General features: G+C 39.1%; 1 long non-coding RNA gene across 1 annotated transcript; it reads right to left on the bottom strand.

Annotated features, from left to right (window-relative positions):
- Positions 1-16,306: 16,306 nt before the first annotated feature.
- On the bottom strand, positions 16,307-17,120 carry LOC108740909. The gene is made up of 4 exons (XR_001938419.1): positions 17,044-17,120; positions 16,765-16,979; positions 16,617-16,676; positions 16,307-16,561 (listed from the first exon to the last, which is right to left on the bottom strand). It is a non-coding gene; the product is annotated as an uncharacterized LOC108740909 (long non-coding RNA).
- Between the last annotated feature and the right edge of the window lie 248 nt (positions 17,121-17,368).

Here is a 17,368-nt window from a genome sequence, read left to right as displayed (position 1 = left end):
CATTTGACTACTTAACAATTCTCAGCAAGTATAATTAGGAGATAGAACCCACACTATTTAATTATTTCTCAGGGGTGCGACTCCTGCAAAATTAAGCCCCCAGATATTTTTTGACTATTGCAGCTAGAGTCCCAAAAGCCAGCACCCTGGAATCATCTCCAAATTTTAATCAAACACTGTTATGCATCAAATTAACCCTTTAAAGGGGGATTTGACGAATTAATCTGTAAAGGGTGGAAAAAATTTATGGACTTTTTTGTAATAGCGTATAAATCGGACAAACATTAATTTTGGGATCGAAAGGGTATTAGTATTATTAATGTAGGGTAAGTATTAGTGATCGCTAACCCTTTAGTGGTAAAATATTAAGGGTTGAAAAAAACTTCTATAAAATGTAACATACATAACGACTTGTAAGGACATTCCATTTCTAAATGTCTGACCAGGCTGCTTTCACCCTATGATTTTTGCCGAAAATCACAAATTTTAGTACTTTGCAAGTGAGAATGAATCGGACGTTAGCAGATAGGGGAGGGGTGAAGAAAAGGAAAAGCCTCTAATCAGCTACAAATTTTAACCAGACGCCCTATTATTCTCCAGATATACCCTTTAAAGGGATTTTGGCGACTCAAACTGGAAGGGGTGGAACAAAATATTTTATGGATTTTTCCGTAATAGCGTATAAATCGGACAAAGACTGAAGGGTATTAGTATTAATGTAGGGTAAGTACCAGTGGTTGCTAACCCTTTATTGGTAAAATGTTAAGGGTTGAAAAAAACTTCCATAAAATAAATAAAATATAACATACATAACGGTTTATAAGGACATTCCACTTGTAAATGTCATACCCCCCCCTAACTCTGAGCCAGGCTGCTTTCACCCTATGATTACTTCCAGACGAAGATTGTGTACTAACTTTTTGTCGAAAATCACAAATTTTAATACTTTGCGTAGTGAGAATGAATCGGATGTTGGCAGACAGGGGAGGGGGTGAAGAAAAGGAAAAGCCTCTAATCAGCTACAAATTTTAACCAGACACCCTGTCATTCATCAGATATACCCTTTAAAGGGGTTTTGGCGTCTCAAACTGGAAGGGGTGGAGAAAAATAATTTACTGATTTTTTCGCAATAGTTCAAAAATCGAACCAAGATTTCGGAATAGAGAAAGGATATTAGATCTAGGTGCAAAAATAATCTGGGATTGAAAAAAAACTTCTATAAAATAGCATATAATGTAAAACACATAACGATTTATAGCACTCGATTTATAAATTATTAACACCTCTTCCCTCAAACTCTGTTTTGCTTGCTTTCACCATAAGAATACTACCACATGAACATTGTTTACTTATATTTTTCCGAAAATCACAAATTTTACTTTTTGGTATTGAGAGTGGATGGGGTGTTGGCAGAAAGGTTAGGGGGGGATGAAATTAACTGACAATTTTAACCGGACCCTCTATTATGCACCAAACTGTGTATTGCATTAGCAGTGACTACGTGCTGTGCGCTCCTCTCCCCACTCCTTACTTCCCACTTACTTTAAAATTATCCCCTTATTTGGCACGCGTGCTGTATATATTATTATTACCTACCTTATTAGAGTTGTTAGAGTACGGCCATTAATTAATCTACCGTGTGGTGATAGTAGTGCTGAATGAAAGAATTACTTTATTAATGGATGTCAAAGCTTAATTATTTAAAACAAAGACCTAATCCCATCCCCTTTGGATTACCACATAAACTATAATGATTTATAATATATGACAATAGAATCAGAATCTACGTTTGTTTTCTATGTATATAATTGCGTGTTAATTCTGTATGTATGAATACATACCGCATGTATAAATATCCCCATTGTTTAAATAATTACGATAATGTGTTCCACGCTTGTAGCACCTTAAACACATTTGCACTTGATGCGGCATCCACAATACAAATCAAATGCATCTCTTGTGGCACCCTAAACACATTTTTAGATAAATGCATTTACTGCGGCATCCATAACACACAGTGCAAATACATCTCTTGTGGCACCCTGAACACACTTATGGGTAAATGCATTTGATGTGGCAACGGATACCACATGCTCGTCTCATGCTGGTAATTTTGTCTCCGAAAATACGGTGAGTAAACGAGCGCCGCCTAGCACATTAAATTCGTAATTTTTAGTAGTATTCGTATAGGGGCCGGCAACAAAAGTGCCACAGTTGGGTGTGTAGGTTGGGGTGCCACAAAAATACGTGGACCTGTATTGGTGTGTGTGTATGTGCGTGTGCTTTTGTGTGTGTGTGGATTTACGTGAGTGTGAGTGGAAGTTTCTATTTTAGGGGGTTGGGGAGTGTTTCGTAGTAGTTTATGTATTCTTCGGGTAGGTCTGGGTCGCCAGAAGTTAGGCAACAGGGAAGTGGAGCTTGTTCTTTGGTTTTCGTGTTATTCGTTCGGGGGTGTGAGTTAGGATTCTTGTTGATGTAGGATTGTTGTTATCGATAACTCTTTGAGTGAATTTGGATTGTAGGTTATTGATTCGTGTAGGGATTGGGGTAATTGGGATGTTGTTGTAAAGTGTGTCGGATGGAAAGTGTAGGTCTAATCTCGCGACTTTGCGTAAAATACGTCGTTCGTTTGCGAGAATCCTGTGAGACAAGTTACGCGACGTTGTGGTAAGTGTGGCTGCCCTATAATCAATTAGCGGTCGAACGAAGGTTTGTATGTATGAAGGAGTGTATCTGTTTTACAAGTTTTAATATACCCGTTTATTAATGAAATTAGGTTAACGCGTTTCCGTACTTTGTCCAAAGTGTGTTTAATGTCTGCATGCGCGTGAGCCTACTCCACCACCACCAGTACTTATAGTAACAGCGAGTCGGTGGCGCGCACCTATCTAAGAGCACGACGCCACTGATCGGTAGAGGAAGTAGGCGAATCCAACTCGCCGCGCTGGAAGTTGAAAGCGGCCGGACTGATCCCAGAAGGTCGTATACGAGCCCAAACCATTCGAGCTTACACACGCCTTTTAACAAGGAAATTCTCTGCATCACCAGCCTACACAGCCGTTACATAACAACTGGCAGTTTTCATTCCTGACCAGCGACAACAAATTAAACCAGGAGGTTTAATTCTACGTGATTCAAAGTATTTAATTATTAATACAGCCCAGCCGTTTTTAGGTAAGTTTAATCCTTTTAATTAATTTAACTAACGTAATAGTCTTGGGGACCGAGTGTACTTCTTCTTTCCCATTAACCCGCTAACTAACAAAACATTCGTCGTTTTCCCGTACAACCGAAGCCACGCCCACCGAAAAGCCTTTTTCGCTTTTGACGCTTACCATTTCGGAGATGGCTCTCCCCAAGGGTTCTGCACTGATGGAGGGTCTCCCCCTCGGCGACGCCATCGTTTTGTTCGGCGAGTTAAAAGAAAACCTAACCCTGTTAGGTACTTTTATCCGCAACAACAACCAAGCCACGCTTACTCTCCTGTCAGAAGACATCAGGGGAAAAAGTAGAGATTGTAGTTATATCGAGTGAACTAGTTTTTAGTTTTAATCTTATATAATTAAAATAGAGCATATATTTCTTTTGTAAATATATTATTCCGAAAGACCGCTGCTGTAGTACCGAAAGGTGGAGCAGCGGCACCATGTAAATATTTAATTAACAAAATAAATCATACTGTCAGAAGACATCGTGCCGAGCACCTCCGCCATTACCACCGCCCCGTCCTCACAGGTGATTGCCTCGTCGAAGACAACTAGTGCCACCCCGTCGACGGCTTTACGAAAGTAAACAGCCGTCGAACCAAACGCCGAAGGCGAACGCCCTTTCTTTCGTCGTCATCTTCTGCGACGTCGACGAACGAGTCCAAGCCCGAAACCGCCGGTCATGGTACCGCAGCTCCTCCCCCAATTTCTATCAGCCAAAATACTCTTTGGCCTAAAATTCTCCGTGGCATGGAAATTCACGACATTTCAGCCCGACGGGCAGTTAACACCGCAGACTCCATCAGTGTATATCCCAACTCTGTGGGGGACTTCCGCCGCCTCACCTCTTTCCTCGACGAATCAAACGTCGAGTTCACTACCAACCAGCTCCGCCAAGACAGGGACCTTCACGTCGTCCTTCGCGGAGTCTGTGAGTCCACATCAATGGACGATATTCAATCTGAGCTGACTCAGAAAGGGTTTGCTATCCGTGGCGTCCACCGCATCGAACGGTAGTAAAATCTGGCCGCTAGTGTCCGTTCGCCTTGATCGAATGGACAAAAAGCAAACAAAGACGTTCCCCAATGCCGCCGCTGCCAAAAATTCTTTCATACGGTCAATTACTGCCAGCCTGGGTCTGTTCTTTCTGTGGATGAAATCATATCTCAGCTGAATGCAAGGCGAAAGACAAAAAAGACTCCACCCCTTCCTGCGCGAACTGCAAAGGCAATCACCGCGCTACCTATCGTAGTTGCCCCAAGCTTCCGCGAAAAACCGTTGCCCCAAAAAAGGCCACCACCATCCCGGCTGCTCCAAAGATCACCCAAGCAACCGCCAGCTCGCCTGTTGCCTTCGTAAAGACATCCTCCCAAATGTCTTACGCAAAGGCCAAGAGTGCAGCCCTACCATCCCCCAACCGTAAGCCCAACCCAAGCACCGCTACAACATCAGGTGCAACTCCGTCCCTTCAGGCTGTCGTACAGACAATGGTAGCCAGTTTAGTCGCCGTCCTCGAACCACCCACCAATGTCTAATACAGCCCACCCAAATAATCTTCGTTTAGTTACCAGGAATGCCTATGGCATTAGAGGTAACGTGACTGAACTCGAGCACTTCCTCGAAGAAAAGTCAATCGGTGTTGCTTGTATACTTATACTCCACCCCAGACGAAGAGGATCTTTCAAACCTTCCACTTCTACTCCCACCAGGCTCTCGCAGGCGATCTCAATGTCAAACACATCTCTTGGGGCTGCTGATATAGTAATAGAAAAGGCATTTCCCTTCTTGCCAACTCTCTTGACTTCGATTTCACAATTGAATCCCCCCAGATCCAACACACTTCCAGGATTATCACAACAATCTTCCAGATATCCTAGACCTTTTCCTCACAAGGAACGTTAACCTCTCCGCCGACCCTATAGTTCTTAACGAACTAAACTCAGATTACCTTCCTGTTCAATTCGAAATCAGCCGCCCAACTTACACCCCCCAAAGCTAACATCCTCGTTACCCCGAACAGCGTGCAGAAGTAAACGACCTCCACCGAGAACTAAAAATTCGTCTCTCCGAATTCCGCAGCGCATCCTTCAATGATTATATCGCTCAGGCAGAAACACACCCCCGAAGCGTTTGGAAAGTGACCTTGTCAACTTTCATGAGCGTACCAAAGCCGTCTCCCAAAACTTCGTTCCCATAAATTCCGAATTCAGACACACTAGACCCCGTGAGATCTTCCTTACTATTCGTTCTCTGAAAAAGAGAAAAGCCCCTGGCGCTGACGGAATTCCCAACGGAGTCCTCAAAGTCCTGCCGCCAAAGCACATCACCGCACTGTGCAATATCACTAACGCTATCATGCGGCTCCACCACCTCCCTTTGGTCTGGAAAGAAGCCACTGTCTTCTGTCTCCCCAAAAAAGGAAAGCCCCTCAGCTCTCCCTCAAGCTACAGGACTATCAGCTTCTTCAGTTCGTTGAGCAAAGTAGTGGAATCCATCCTTCTCGATCGGCTCTTAGACCACGTTCGCTTTTTAGCGAGAGTGTCCATCCAGCATTTCAGAGGTGAACCACCCACTTCGGTTTTCTCCCCAACACTCCCTTCTATCCACACTCTTAACCCACTTCCCATTTCAAACCTATCCCCAATCCCTAGCCTTTCACTTTCTTCCCGGCGATAAGCAACCCACAGGGTTTATCTTCCTGCTCGAAGAGGGGTTTTAGTTGGTAAGAATCCGATACTATCTCCCTTAAGGGGGTGTCTTTTTGAAGATTTCTCCTCCTCGAGTATAATCTAAACAAAAAAAAAACACAGAAAGTCAGCCGCTACCCCTTTAGCCACTCGACTTCTCTTAGGCTACCCACTTAGCCACGCGAATACTTCGAACCTGCAACCCATCGGCTACCCTTTTAGCCAGGGAATCTCCGTATTATCACTCGGCTACCCTTTTGACCAACCAACCGAAGCATTTATATATATATATATATATAAATGCTACACCATATTGTACTGACGCTACGTCATCGTCGAGGAACATCTGCACGTCGTTGGAGAGAACGTAAGGAGCAACACCTTCGACTCATCCAGGGACCTTCACAGGCCCTGAAACCCGGCCAGCTAGATCAAGTGTTTCAGGAGCTCCAGGACACCTACGTGTCGCTTCCCGAACCCCGTCGGTTACCCAGGACTCTCATCGACCCACGGCAGCCGCCGTCGCCACGCCTATCGCCGGTGCCAAAACGGTCGTCGGTTCCCACCTCGCTGTCGCCGCTTCCATCGATTCCGAAACTTTCTCGGCCATGTTCAGGGCGGTGTCCACATTCGTATCCCCGCTTCCTCCGACACCCCGTAGGAGGGCCTATCGTCCCCGGCGTATAGACTTCGACTAGACTAGTGCGCTATCGTGCCGTGAATGAGGAATGACGTTAGGTTAGGTTAGGATTATGTTATTATATGTATATATCTAGCGTGTTTTTGTGTTTATATCTGTATATATATTCTGCTACATGTCATACGTGGCCCATTAACGCACTAGGTTAAGTTAGGTTAAGTGAACCGAAAAATATATATTTTGTTTATCTTTCTCCTTGTATGTGTATATAATCTCTTTATTTTGACTGTATCGCCGAATGTATCTGTATCTATATCTTTCATCCGCATGTAAATAAACTTCCTTCATTTAAGGCATATAGTAACTTAATTTAGAAGTTCCCGACAAAGGAAGATGTAACGAGGTCCTTGTGCTATCCGAAGCTAGTCCGGCGGTTACCACGCGCATCCAACTGCGCGTGCCCGGTAAGATGCTCCGTTAACCATCTCCCGCATACGGACCGACGAGAGAACGACGGTTTCGTCAAAGCCGGCTAACGCGCCAACGACAGCAACCATTCCTGTCGTCGCCCAAAACCTCCCTCCCTAATCGTCATACGTCAAAAGTCCCTTCGGCCGAAAATTTTTCCTGTCACGGACAGTCACGGCATTACCGTCCGTAGGTCAATTAATACTCAGGACTCAATTCGTGACTACCCCAGCTCCAACGACGATTTTCGTCGTTTATCCTTTTTCCAGGACGAAGCCAAAGTCCAGTTCTCTACAAACCAGCTCCAACAAGACCGTGACCTTCATGTCGTTAGCCGTAGTGCCTGCGAAGACTTCCAACGAAGGACATCGAGTCTGAACTCAGCCACAAATGTCCAAAGGTAACAAAATTTGGCCCCTTGTCTCCGTCGGTCTTGATAAGACCGAAGCCAAGACAACCAAGACAATTTTGATAAACTCTGTGGTTTCAAGATCAAAGTTGAGCCAAAAAAGGCTACGAAGGAAGTTCCTCAATGCCGCCGCTGTTTGAAATTCTTCCATACAGTCAACTACTGCCATGCAGCCTGAGTCTGCGCTTTCTGACGCCGTAACTGCAAAGGTAATCACCATTAACGAGACCAAATCGAAAGCAATTTTTTTCTCTGTAAGCTTCGAAAACCTCCCTCCATCATCGTCAACAATCGCCCCATGGAATACAGCAGCTCCGTTACCTACCTAGGCGTCGTCTTCGACAGATGCCTAAACTGGCGGCACCACATTACAGCGACCCATAACAAGGCTCTGAGTGCATTTATCGCACTTAAACCTTTCTTCCTTAATAACACCATCTCCCAACAAACGAAAATCCGTGAAATGAAATTAATGAAGATGCTGTGTCTGAAGGGTCATAGCCTTTACTAATAGTGTAAAAAATAAAGGATTATTGTTGACTATAGGCTGTTGAATAGACAAATTAAAGATAACAATTATCCTAGTATAACTGAAATATTAGATTCATTGTAAGGCGCAATATACTTTTCACATTTAGACCTATCACAAGATTATTATCAAGTATAACTGGAACCGTCTAGTTAACCGTTTACAGTTTTCACTAGCGGTCAAGTCCAGATGAAATGATTACCAATGGGGTTAAAAATAAGCCCAAACGCATTCTCTAGCATTATGACAATAGTAATGTCCGGATTAAACTGTGACAGTTGCTTTATTTATCTCGACGACTTGATTGTTTCTAAAAATACGTTACAAAATCATAGTCAGATAAATTAATAAATCTGTAGCTGAAGAGGTTGCGGATTCAGCGTAGAATGAACGACATTATACTTCATGAAATCACTAAACAAAATTAAATAACAATCCATCAAAATTAAAGAGAAAATGAAAAATTGATGAAAATAGAATATAAAAAAGATATTACTAAATCAGAGGAAAAGGCATGGAGAGACATCGTAAAAAAACAGGGCAACGAGGATCCATGGGGAAAGATTTATAAAATCTGCAGAGGTAGGCGAAATACAATTACTTGGGGAGCATTAAGGTTAATGGTGTACCTACCCTATCATTTAATTAAACGGCAAACGCCCTTTTGACGTCGCCTTTCCCAGTAGATTATGATCATCCCTACCATAGAAGAGATAGATCTATCTAGCAGGAATTTCAATGGGATGAGTTAGATTCGGCTGTAAGACGTAGGAGCTGCGGTAAGACTGGCGGGGTTGACGGAGTTTGTCCTGAAATGGTCCGTGCGCTGAGGCGATGCTGTCCTCTACACGTTCTGAATCTGATGAATACATGCCTAAAAGGGGAAGTATTTATCATGAGTTGAAAAATAGGTAAAGTAGTATTGTTGTTAAAGTCACCAGTCTACTACCATCTACAGGCAAACTACTAGAGCGATTGTTGATCCAGCGTATTACGATGATATACCCTTCATTTCATTACTATCAGTTTGGCTTTTCTAAAGATAAATGTATGGAGGATGCGTGGATGTTTTTAAAATTTTATGTAAGCATGACAAAAGCCAAGTACGTTTTAGGAATTTTTATAGACTTTAAAGGAGCCCTTGACAATATTAGATGGGCGGTAATTGTTGATAAACTTAGTGAATTAGGTTGTGCAGAATATAACTTATGGCTCAACTGCAGATCGGTCCTTTTATCCTCAGGCATTAAATCTGCCCGGAGACAAATTAATAGAGGTTATCCCCAAGGTACCTTCCATTTTTTTGGAATTTATTAATGGATGAGCTGTTATATCAATTAGAATCCGCTGAGGCTAGATTTGCTGCTTTCGCGGACGATCTTGTCTTGCTAGCAGGAGGGGACAGTAGGAAAGAAAGGAACGGCTTTAGTTAGGATAGTAAGTGGCTGGGGTGATAATTCAGGGGTTGAGGTATCTGACTCGAAAACAGTTTCGCTGTGGTTAAAGGGGCATTTATCGTTCACATGCCCTTCAAACGTACGTTTAGTCGTTTTACTGTCGGTGAGCGAATGAACTTTAGGGACCATTTTCTTATATTGAAGGATAAACTTGTAAGTGTTGTCGGATGCTTGATAAGAGTCATGAGGGTGGATTGGGGACTGTAGAGGAAGTCGCGTGGAACTATATATCGGGGTCTACTTACAACATGTGCATTATACGGGGCAAGGACTCTAGTGGAATCTGTACAGTTAGGATATATTAGATAAGGAATTAATTAATAGGTGTCAAAGGGTTGCATTATATGGTTGTCTCCACATATGTAAAACTGTATCTACGGAGGCCATGGAAATCTTGATGGGGGAACTGCCTTGGGACTTAATAATTATATGAGAGAAGTATAAGGTACACAATTAGAAAGGGACTTACCTTGGGTGGTTTTGACTTTCTCACGTTGGATGAAATTTCCCAATTAAGTCGACAAGGCATGTGTACGCTATTGACTAGTCAACTGGTATCGCGTTGGCAAAATAGATGGTATTCCAGTAGTAAGGGTAGAATTTTATAGAATGGTAACCACTGTAAAAGATAGTCCCTGGATTGATCCATCCCCATACGCCAATTTCCTACTTACTGGTCATGGAAGTCTCAATAAACATCTTTATGATGGGGGTATAGAGGATTGCTATCATGTAATAGGGTTCTATCTTCTGTATAATGACTTGACAGACCTACCTACTATGAGAATTAGAGTATCTAATGAGGGTCTGCTTGATATAAGTGGTGTCGTCGCCAGGGAAGGAAACTTCTTGGCATTTTCAATATTCGCTTCCCAGGTGTTTCACAGAAGGCTACTTCTGCTGTAATAAAGAGTACATGGTATTAGCTACATTATCACAAAACTATATTCATTATAATAAACTTATCTTTTGTATTCTGCGTTGATATTTGCTGTAGGTCGTTAACATTCACCAGGTGACTACACAACATATTTTCTTGGTTGGGAGTCAAGGAGATGTGCCATTTTTATCCCGCGCAGATAATCACTACACCCGAAACAAAGTCTTACAAATTGGATACCTACTCAGTAGTTGGTTAGTACTTACCATATGAAAACATCTTCAAGTGATACTGATCTCAATATAAAGCTCTTGCCAGACTAGAATATACTGACTTTGCCCGTGAATTTTTTTTTATGTAATTACCAACCTGAATGTTGATGTGGTATTTTTCTGTCTTACTGTACTTACCTTTCACTACCCTGCTGATTAATCGTTACAATATACCAACCACTGTCCTACCTGTTTACCTACTTACTTACTTTCTCACACTTATACTTACCTATAGTATACATACCTGTAACATACTACGGCCACCATTGTTACCATCGTTGCTTGTTGATGGATCACTCCATGGCGGCGTCGCTCCCAGCTGGGGGGTGGGGTCGATGCACTCATGGTGGGATCCTGCGAAGATACCTGCAAAATAATAACTTTTAAGTTGTTCTGATGTAATGTTGAAATCTACTTTCTTGGTGCTACTATCCGCGTGTGCCTGTCTAATTATCCGGTGTTGTTATCGAGTCCTCCTTGCTCACACTACCAATGTAAGGTGAGGGCAACGAGATTCCTCGACATTCATGAATTGTTCGTTTTTGTAATGCAGCCTTTCCGTCAATAATAATCCCGGTGAGTGTCTTTTATGTTCATTTTTGTGGAAGCGTTGCTATGAGAGCAATTTACGTTTGGGGTTGGCGATCCCACGTACCCGAGCTGGCCTACCAGTACCGGAGTTAAAAGTAATCCAACTGGGAGTAGTTATTGTTACTCCGAACATCCACCCAGTGATGCTAACTGGTACTACGGGAGGTCCGGGTGCTCCAAGCAGGGATCTTTCCTGTCTGCCCGGCTGACCAGAGGTTGGACTCATAGTGGCAGTGGTTGACCCCACATGCTGGGGGAGAGTTGACGCACTAGTGTCTTCTGCTTTTGGGTTATCTCTACGGGTGAACGGCGTTCCGCTCGGGTACCAAGCCTGCTAAGCTTGGTAGGGATTAGATAGGTCCCGTTTGCACCATAGGGTTCCCGATAGTTTTGCTAACCAAATGGAAGTACCTGGTAACGGTGACATAGTCATCGCGCGCTGATTGAGCGTATCTCAATCTCGCACCACTGGGGGCCGTAGTGGATATGCTACTAAAAAGGAATCACCATGTTAAACTAAATAAACTGGGGGTCTTTCCCCTAGGTATGTCTTTATAATTGGTCCTTTTGTATTTTTTCCCGTAGAATACAAACATTTTGTATTATCATTTATTTAAAAAATTGTCACAAAGATTTATATTGCATAGTACAGGAATTAAAAAAAAATACCTCAACTCCCTGAGGTCGTAGGACATTCTTTTTTTTTAATACGCGTTTTGAAGCGTATTTACAAGATATAGTCAGAACGTTGGAAAATTTTCAAACAACATAACATTTTATACATCATTTAAAAAGAGGTGGTTCGCGTAGAAAACATTATAAAATCGGTTCTAATTTCTTCTTCGTGAAAAAAATATCGAAAAAAGAGGCGTTTTTAAAATTCACGGGCTGATTGCAACAATAAACACTTAGCAATTTCCGGTTGGGCTCAAATTTTAGGAAATTCACCAAGGAACAACTTTCTAAGTACTTATACTATATAAAAATTGCGAAGGAGCCAAGATATAAGCTCAAACGATAAAAAAGAAGTTTTGGCTACTGGACTATACAGCGACCAGGTAGAAACACTACAATCATTTTAATTAGTCAAATGACGTAGACCCTATTTAGTATGCACTATTTTCCCACATTGAACTATTACTTTTCACCAATATGTACTCAACGATTGTAAGGTGCGCTTCTCTTCGAAACCGATATCGACTTGGTGGCTTAGTTGGAGATGAAGTGGGACCAAAAGACACATCTCAGCGGTTTTATGTTAGTTCCCTCTCCCTCTTCTGGGTGGGAGATTCACAGTGTTCTCCACATTTATACTTTCGATACAAACCAAAATAATAAATTTAGATTTTCAATTCGTCAAAAGGTATTTCATCACTTGCAAATATATCATATATTCTCGGTGGATAGTGTAGTTGATCATGTAAATTAGTACAAGTAATAAAAACAAAAAGTTGATCATTTTTTCTTAGCTTATTTGAAACATTTTCAAATGCATTTTAAGTTTTTCTCTTTTTTTTTGTACTTAAAATATTTTTAATTTAAATTCACATTTGTAATTTTAAATAGTGTCTAAGTTAGTAACAACACGACCAGTTTACATTTTACCTGGGTATTCACAGAACCCTTATAAACTGGAAAGAAATGTTGTATGGCGATTGTGCTCACATTTAATGATAGGGCTTTCCATATTCTGTGTTATATTCAGTTTCTAGTTATTCACCCCCGCTAAAATAATATTCACCAATNTTACGTCCTAAGTTTTTCTTTTTTTTGTACTTCAAATATTTTTAATTTAAATTCATATTTGTAATTTTAAATAGTGTCTAAGTTAGTAACAACACGACCAGTTTACATTTTACCTGGGTATTCACAGAACCCTTATAAACTGGAAAGAAATGTTGTATGGCGATTGTGCTCACATTTAATGATAGGGCTTTCCATATTCTGTGTTATATTCAGTTTCTAATTATTCGCCCCCGCTAAAATAATATTCACCAATTTACCTGTTGGTAGATATAGTTGCATAGTACATTAAGAATAAAACATTCACATTTCATCTTTCAATCAAGTAAGTTTTGCATCCAGTAACCATCCAAAATAGTTTCCATTGTCGGACGAATTTTGATAGTTTTTAATTTAGACGTTGAAGTTTAGTTTTTATTGATTAGAATAGAAGTTCCAGTAAATGTTTTAAATAAAACAGTGAATTTTTATTCTTCATCGAAATCACGATCCAATTTAACTAGTTGCATAATATTAATTTGGCGTGCAACGTACAACGTTTGTACAAATAACTTATTTAATGTAGTAACTAATACCCTCTCTCCTTCTTCATCATAATCATGACCGTTAACTAACGTTCCAACGTATTCGATTGCATTATGTAAGCGTCTTATTACAGGAAAGACTTCACGACCCCACAGTAAAGTTTTAGTAGTGCGTAGAATAATGAACCGTATATCATCGTTCGGGCTTAAAGCAACTTTATATTTCAACTGAGTGTACACGTCATGTAGTCGAGATGAAAAAACAGGCATTTTCTTCATTATTTGCTTTTTACTGGCTATGACGGTATATAAGTAATAACCCTCGTTTAGTTCGTGTAGTATAATAGAACGTTTTATACCTTTTGTTTTTTTAATCATTGTTTCATCATCCAATTTAACACAATATGCTTTGACGTCAGTACCGTAAAAACTTTTTACGGGAATTCCTGCATACTCGTCTTTCATCTTACCAACTACTTAACTTGTTTGTGGTATGTTATAAACAGTTTCTTCCGGATAATTGGAAATATCAAAGTGTTTTTTGATCTCACTATAGAAATAGTTATAGTAAATTTTTAAAACCAAGGAATCGGTATCCGTATATAACAAAGAAGCGTTATCCTTATCTGTTTACATAAATTATAATAAAAACTTTTCACAGGAATCTTCATTAATTCCAAGATGGTAAAATCGAAAAGATTGATTTATTATAAATAGCATTAAGCTTTTCCATTTGAATGGGTGTACAATTTTGTGAGAAAATACTGCAGTTTTTGAAACAAATTTGCCCAATGCGTTGATATTCGTAAATCGTTTATTGTCAACATTCTCAAGTTTTTCCAAAAATTGAATTCACCATCTTTTTAAAAAATTCCTTATCCGATTTTGCGGAGGATTAATTCATCGCATCTGTATTAAGCTGAATATAAGGTTTCGCAAATGCCTCTTGCTTAAATTTAAGTATTCTGTGAATTTTGGTTCGCTTTAACCCACTCATTACAGCTTCCTTTAAATTTAGATAATGACACATAGTTCGTTTTAAAGTTCGGTATTTTATTAAAACGAATTTTAGACAAGTAGGGTACAGCAGCAATACTATAAAAAACGAGGCAGGGGTCATTTTGATGGAAAATGAGGAAAAAGCAGATAGATGGAAAGAATAATAAGAGAATGTATACGCTGACCATGAGTTAGGAGATTAGTGAAGGAATATAGTGTAGAGATAGGTGAGCTAGGTCATCCCATAAAGAGATGAGAGTTTAATGTAGCATTAAAAAACTCAAAGATTATTAATGCATCAGGCACAGATGGTATACAAGCAGAAATCCTAAAATATGCAGAACAAGAGGTTAGAAATCGTATGTTTAGGTTGGTTAGTCACATTTACGAGGCAAGGAAAGTCCCGGAGGATTATAAGCGGAACGTGGTAGTAACCATACCTAAAAAGAGAGGCGCGGATAGGTGCGAGACATTTAGAACAATTCCAACTTCCCATGCGTAAAATTTTTTAACTAGAATCGTACGGAGAAAGATGGAACAAAGAGACGAAAGAATCATTAGGGAAAGATCAATTTGAGTTTAGAGATAGAGAAACGCGAGAGATCATTCTAGCTTTACCGGTAACAATAGAAAAAACGAAATAGTGCGTAAATAGGATACGTAGATTTAGATAAAGCTTTTGACAATTTTAAATTGGACAAGATGTTAAATGTACTTAAAAAAATGTAGGGATAAGATACTGAGAGAGAAAAGTGTTACATAGTTTGTATAAAGAGCAACAGGCAGTTATAGAGCTTAAGCAACAACGTAAAGAAGTAAATTACTTTTTAATCTATACATCGAAGACGCGATCAATATCATTAAAGACAGGAACTATAGGGATATATACAGGGGCAAAAGATTAGTATGCATAGACTTGCAGATGATATAGCAGTATTAGTATCTAGCAAGCAGGAGTTAGAGATAGCCTTAAAGAAAATGGAAGCGGTATATATGAAAATAAATAAAAGTAAAATAAAAATACAGGTATGCAAGGGAAGAAAAAATAGAGAAAGAGCGAATATAAGGATAGGTAACAAAAAATAGTAAAAGTGGCTGATTTTCGATATCTAGGATAACTCAGGAGAATAAAACGTTAGAAGCATTCGTAATGTGGTATTACAGGCGAATGATAAGGATACCAAGATATTAGAAAGAATAGAACAGAGGACGGAAGTCAATATGATAGGTCGGTATGACACCTTCTCAAGCATGAAGGGCTAGTCAGAGATATATTAGAAGCACAAATAGTTAAAGGTGTGGGATGTTCTAATTTTAGGGAAATGCGAAGATTAGCCCAGGACAGGAAAGAAGAGAGGTGCGTGTCTATCCAGTCTTAGGACTAACGACCTTATGATGTTGATGATTAATTTAGAAATCCTAGATGTGCAGAATTGTGGTTCAATATTTTCAGGTAGAAAAGGAGAACCGGAATGATAATTATGAAATCAATTTGGGTATTGCACGTTTTCTTCTAAAATAAAACCGACCAGTTAAACACGTTAATTTCATGATAGGTAGGCCACTCAAAATTAAAATGGCATATCCGTATAAAATCATTGTATCAAAATTTTAAGGAATATTAAAATTACGAATGTGAGTTTGTTTGATTTTCGGCTTTTTACCTCTACTCAACCGATTATCATGATATTCTTAACACATTATGAAAAATGCAAAAAAATATATAAATACGTATTCGTCATTGAATATGTAGATTCTAAATCAGTATTATCGAATAAAGAACGAAGTTTATTTAGAAAAGCTAGTAGACATTCTAAAGCGACTTTTCCATGACTACAACAATCATTAAAAGAATAAATTTCTTACTCTTTCAGCTGAAAAATGTTTTATTTCTCTTATATATATTTCATTTGTATCTTCATACCGTATTAAAATTTAATTAAGATAACTCATCTATTATTGATACATTATTGATCGAATAGTCATGAGAGTTCAAAATTGAATTACTTGATGAAGGTAACCTAAAAAGATCAATCTCGCTTCGATAATGATTTTTACGATATTTACGTTGATATTCACGACTTCTTTGACGACATAATTTTTTAGTCTATTTCTTCTACAGTTGTAACAATTTTTGTAGTCCCATTTTGTTTTTTCTTGAAATATTATAATTTGGTAAAATGTAATTTTTACCTATTAATTTATGTATACCTCAATCTCCATACTGCGATTAGACTAATAATTTCAGGATATGAAATACAGTAGAAATATCTAAAAAAAAACATTTATTATATTAGTGTTTTGATTTTCTTAGTATTTTTTCAAAAAAAATGCAATTTTATAACAAAAAAAAACATACGATTATTATGTACTCTTGAAACTATTCAAGTTATCACGAATTTCAAATTTTTTCAAACAAAATATTCTTGTATTGGTACTCTTAAAGTCTCTAACTCACAGGTATTCTTTTCAGATATTTAGTGTTATAAAATATTTATAAACAACGTTGTAATATAATACACTTATAGTTTCAATTTTATCATTGCCTGTTTCAAAACTTTTAACCAATTTTACCTGAAAATCAAATCAAAGAATCATAAAAAAATAACGATCCAATTAATAAACTGTTTAAACTCACAAACAATTATTATCAACACTTTCTTCAGAGAATATAAATTATACGTGACATGGATCACTCAAAACGTCACTTTGACAGAAGGAAAACTAAGCCCCGTCTTCCACCAATCAGCCCACGACTAAAAACTGCCTATCATAAACGTAAATTGTTATTATAATTATTATGCAAAAACCATAAATCCGCTCTAGGTGAAATTTAGTGTGATTACCCATAATAAAAAGTTTTCTTTAACCTAGTATGAAGGTATTAGGAGTAATGCAGGTATATAAATAGAAATCCGCAAGTTAATGTATATGTTTAATTTGTTTTTGTAATTTTTTACATT

This window comes from Agrilus planipennis, unplaced genomic scaffold, assembly GCF_000699045.2.
Source record: "Agrilus planipennis isolate EAB-ADULT unplaced genomic scaffold, Apla_2.0 scaffold262, whole genome shotgun sequence".
NCBI lineage: Eukaryota > Metazoa > Arthropoda > Insecta > Coleoptera > Buprestidae > Agrilus > Agrilus planipennis.
This window is presented reverse-complemented; position numbering and strand designations above follow the sequence as displayed.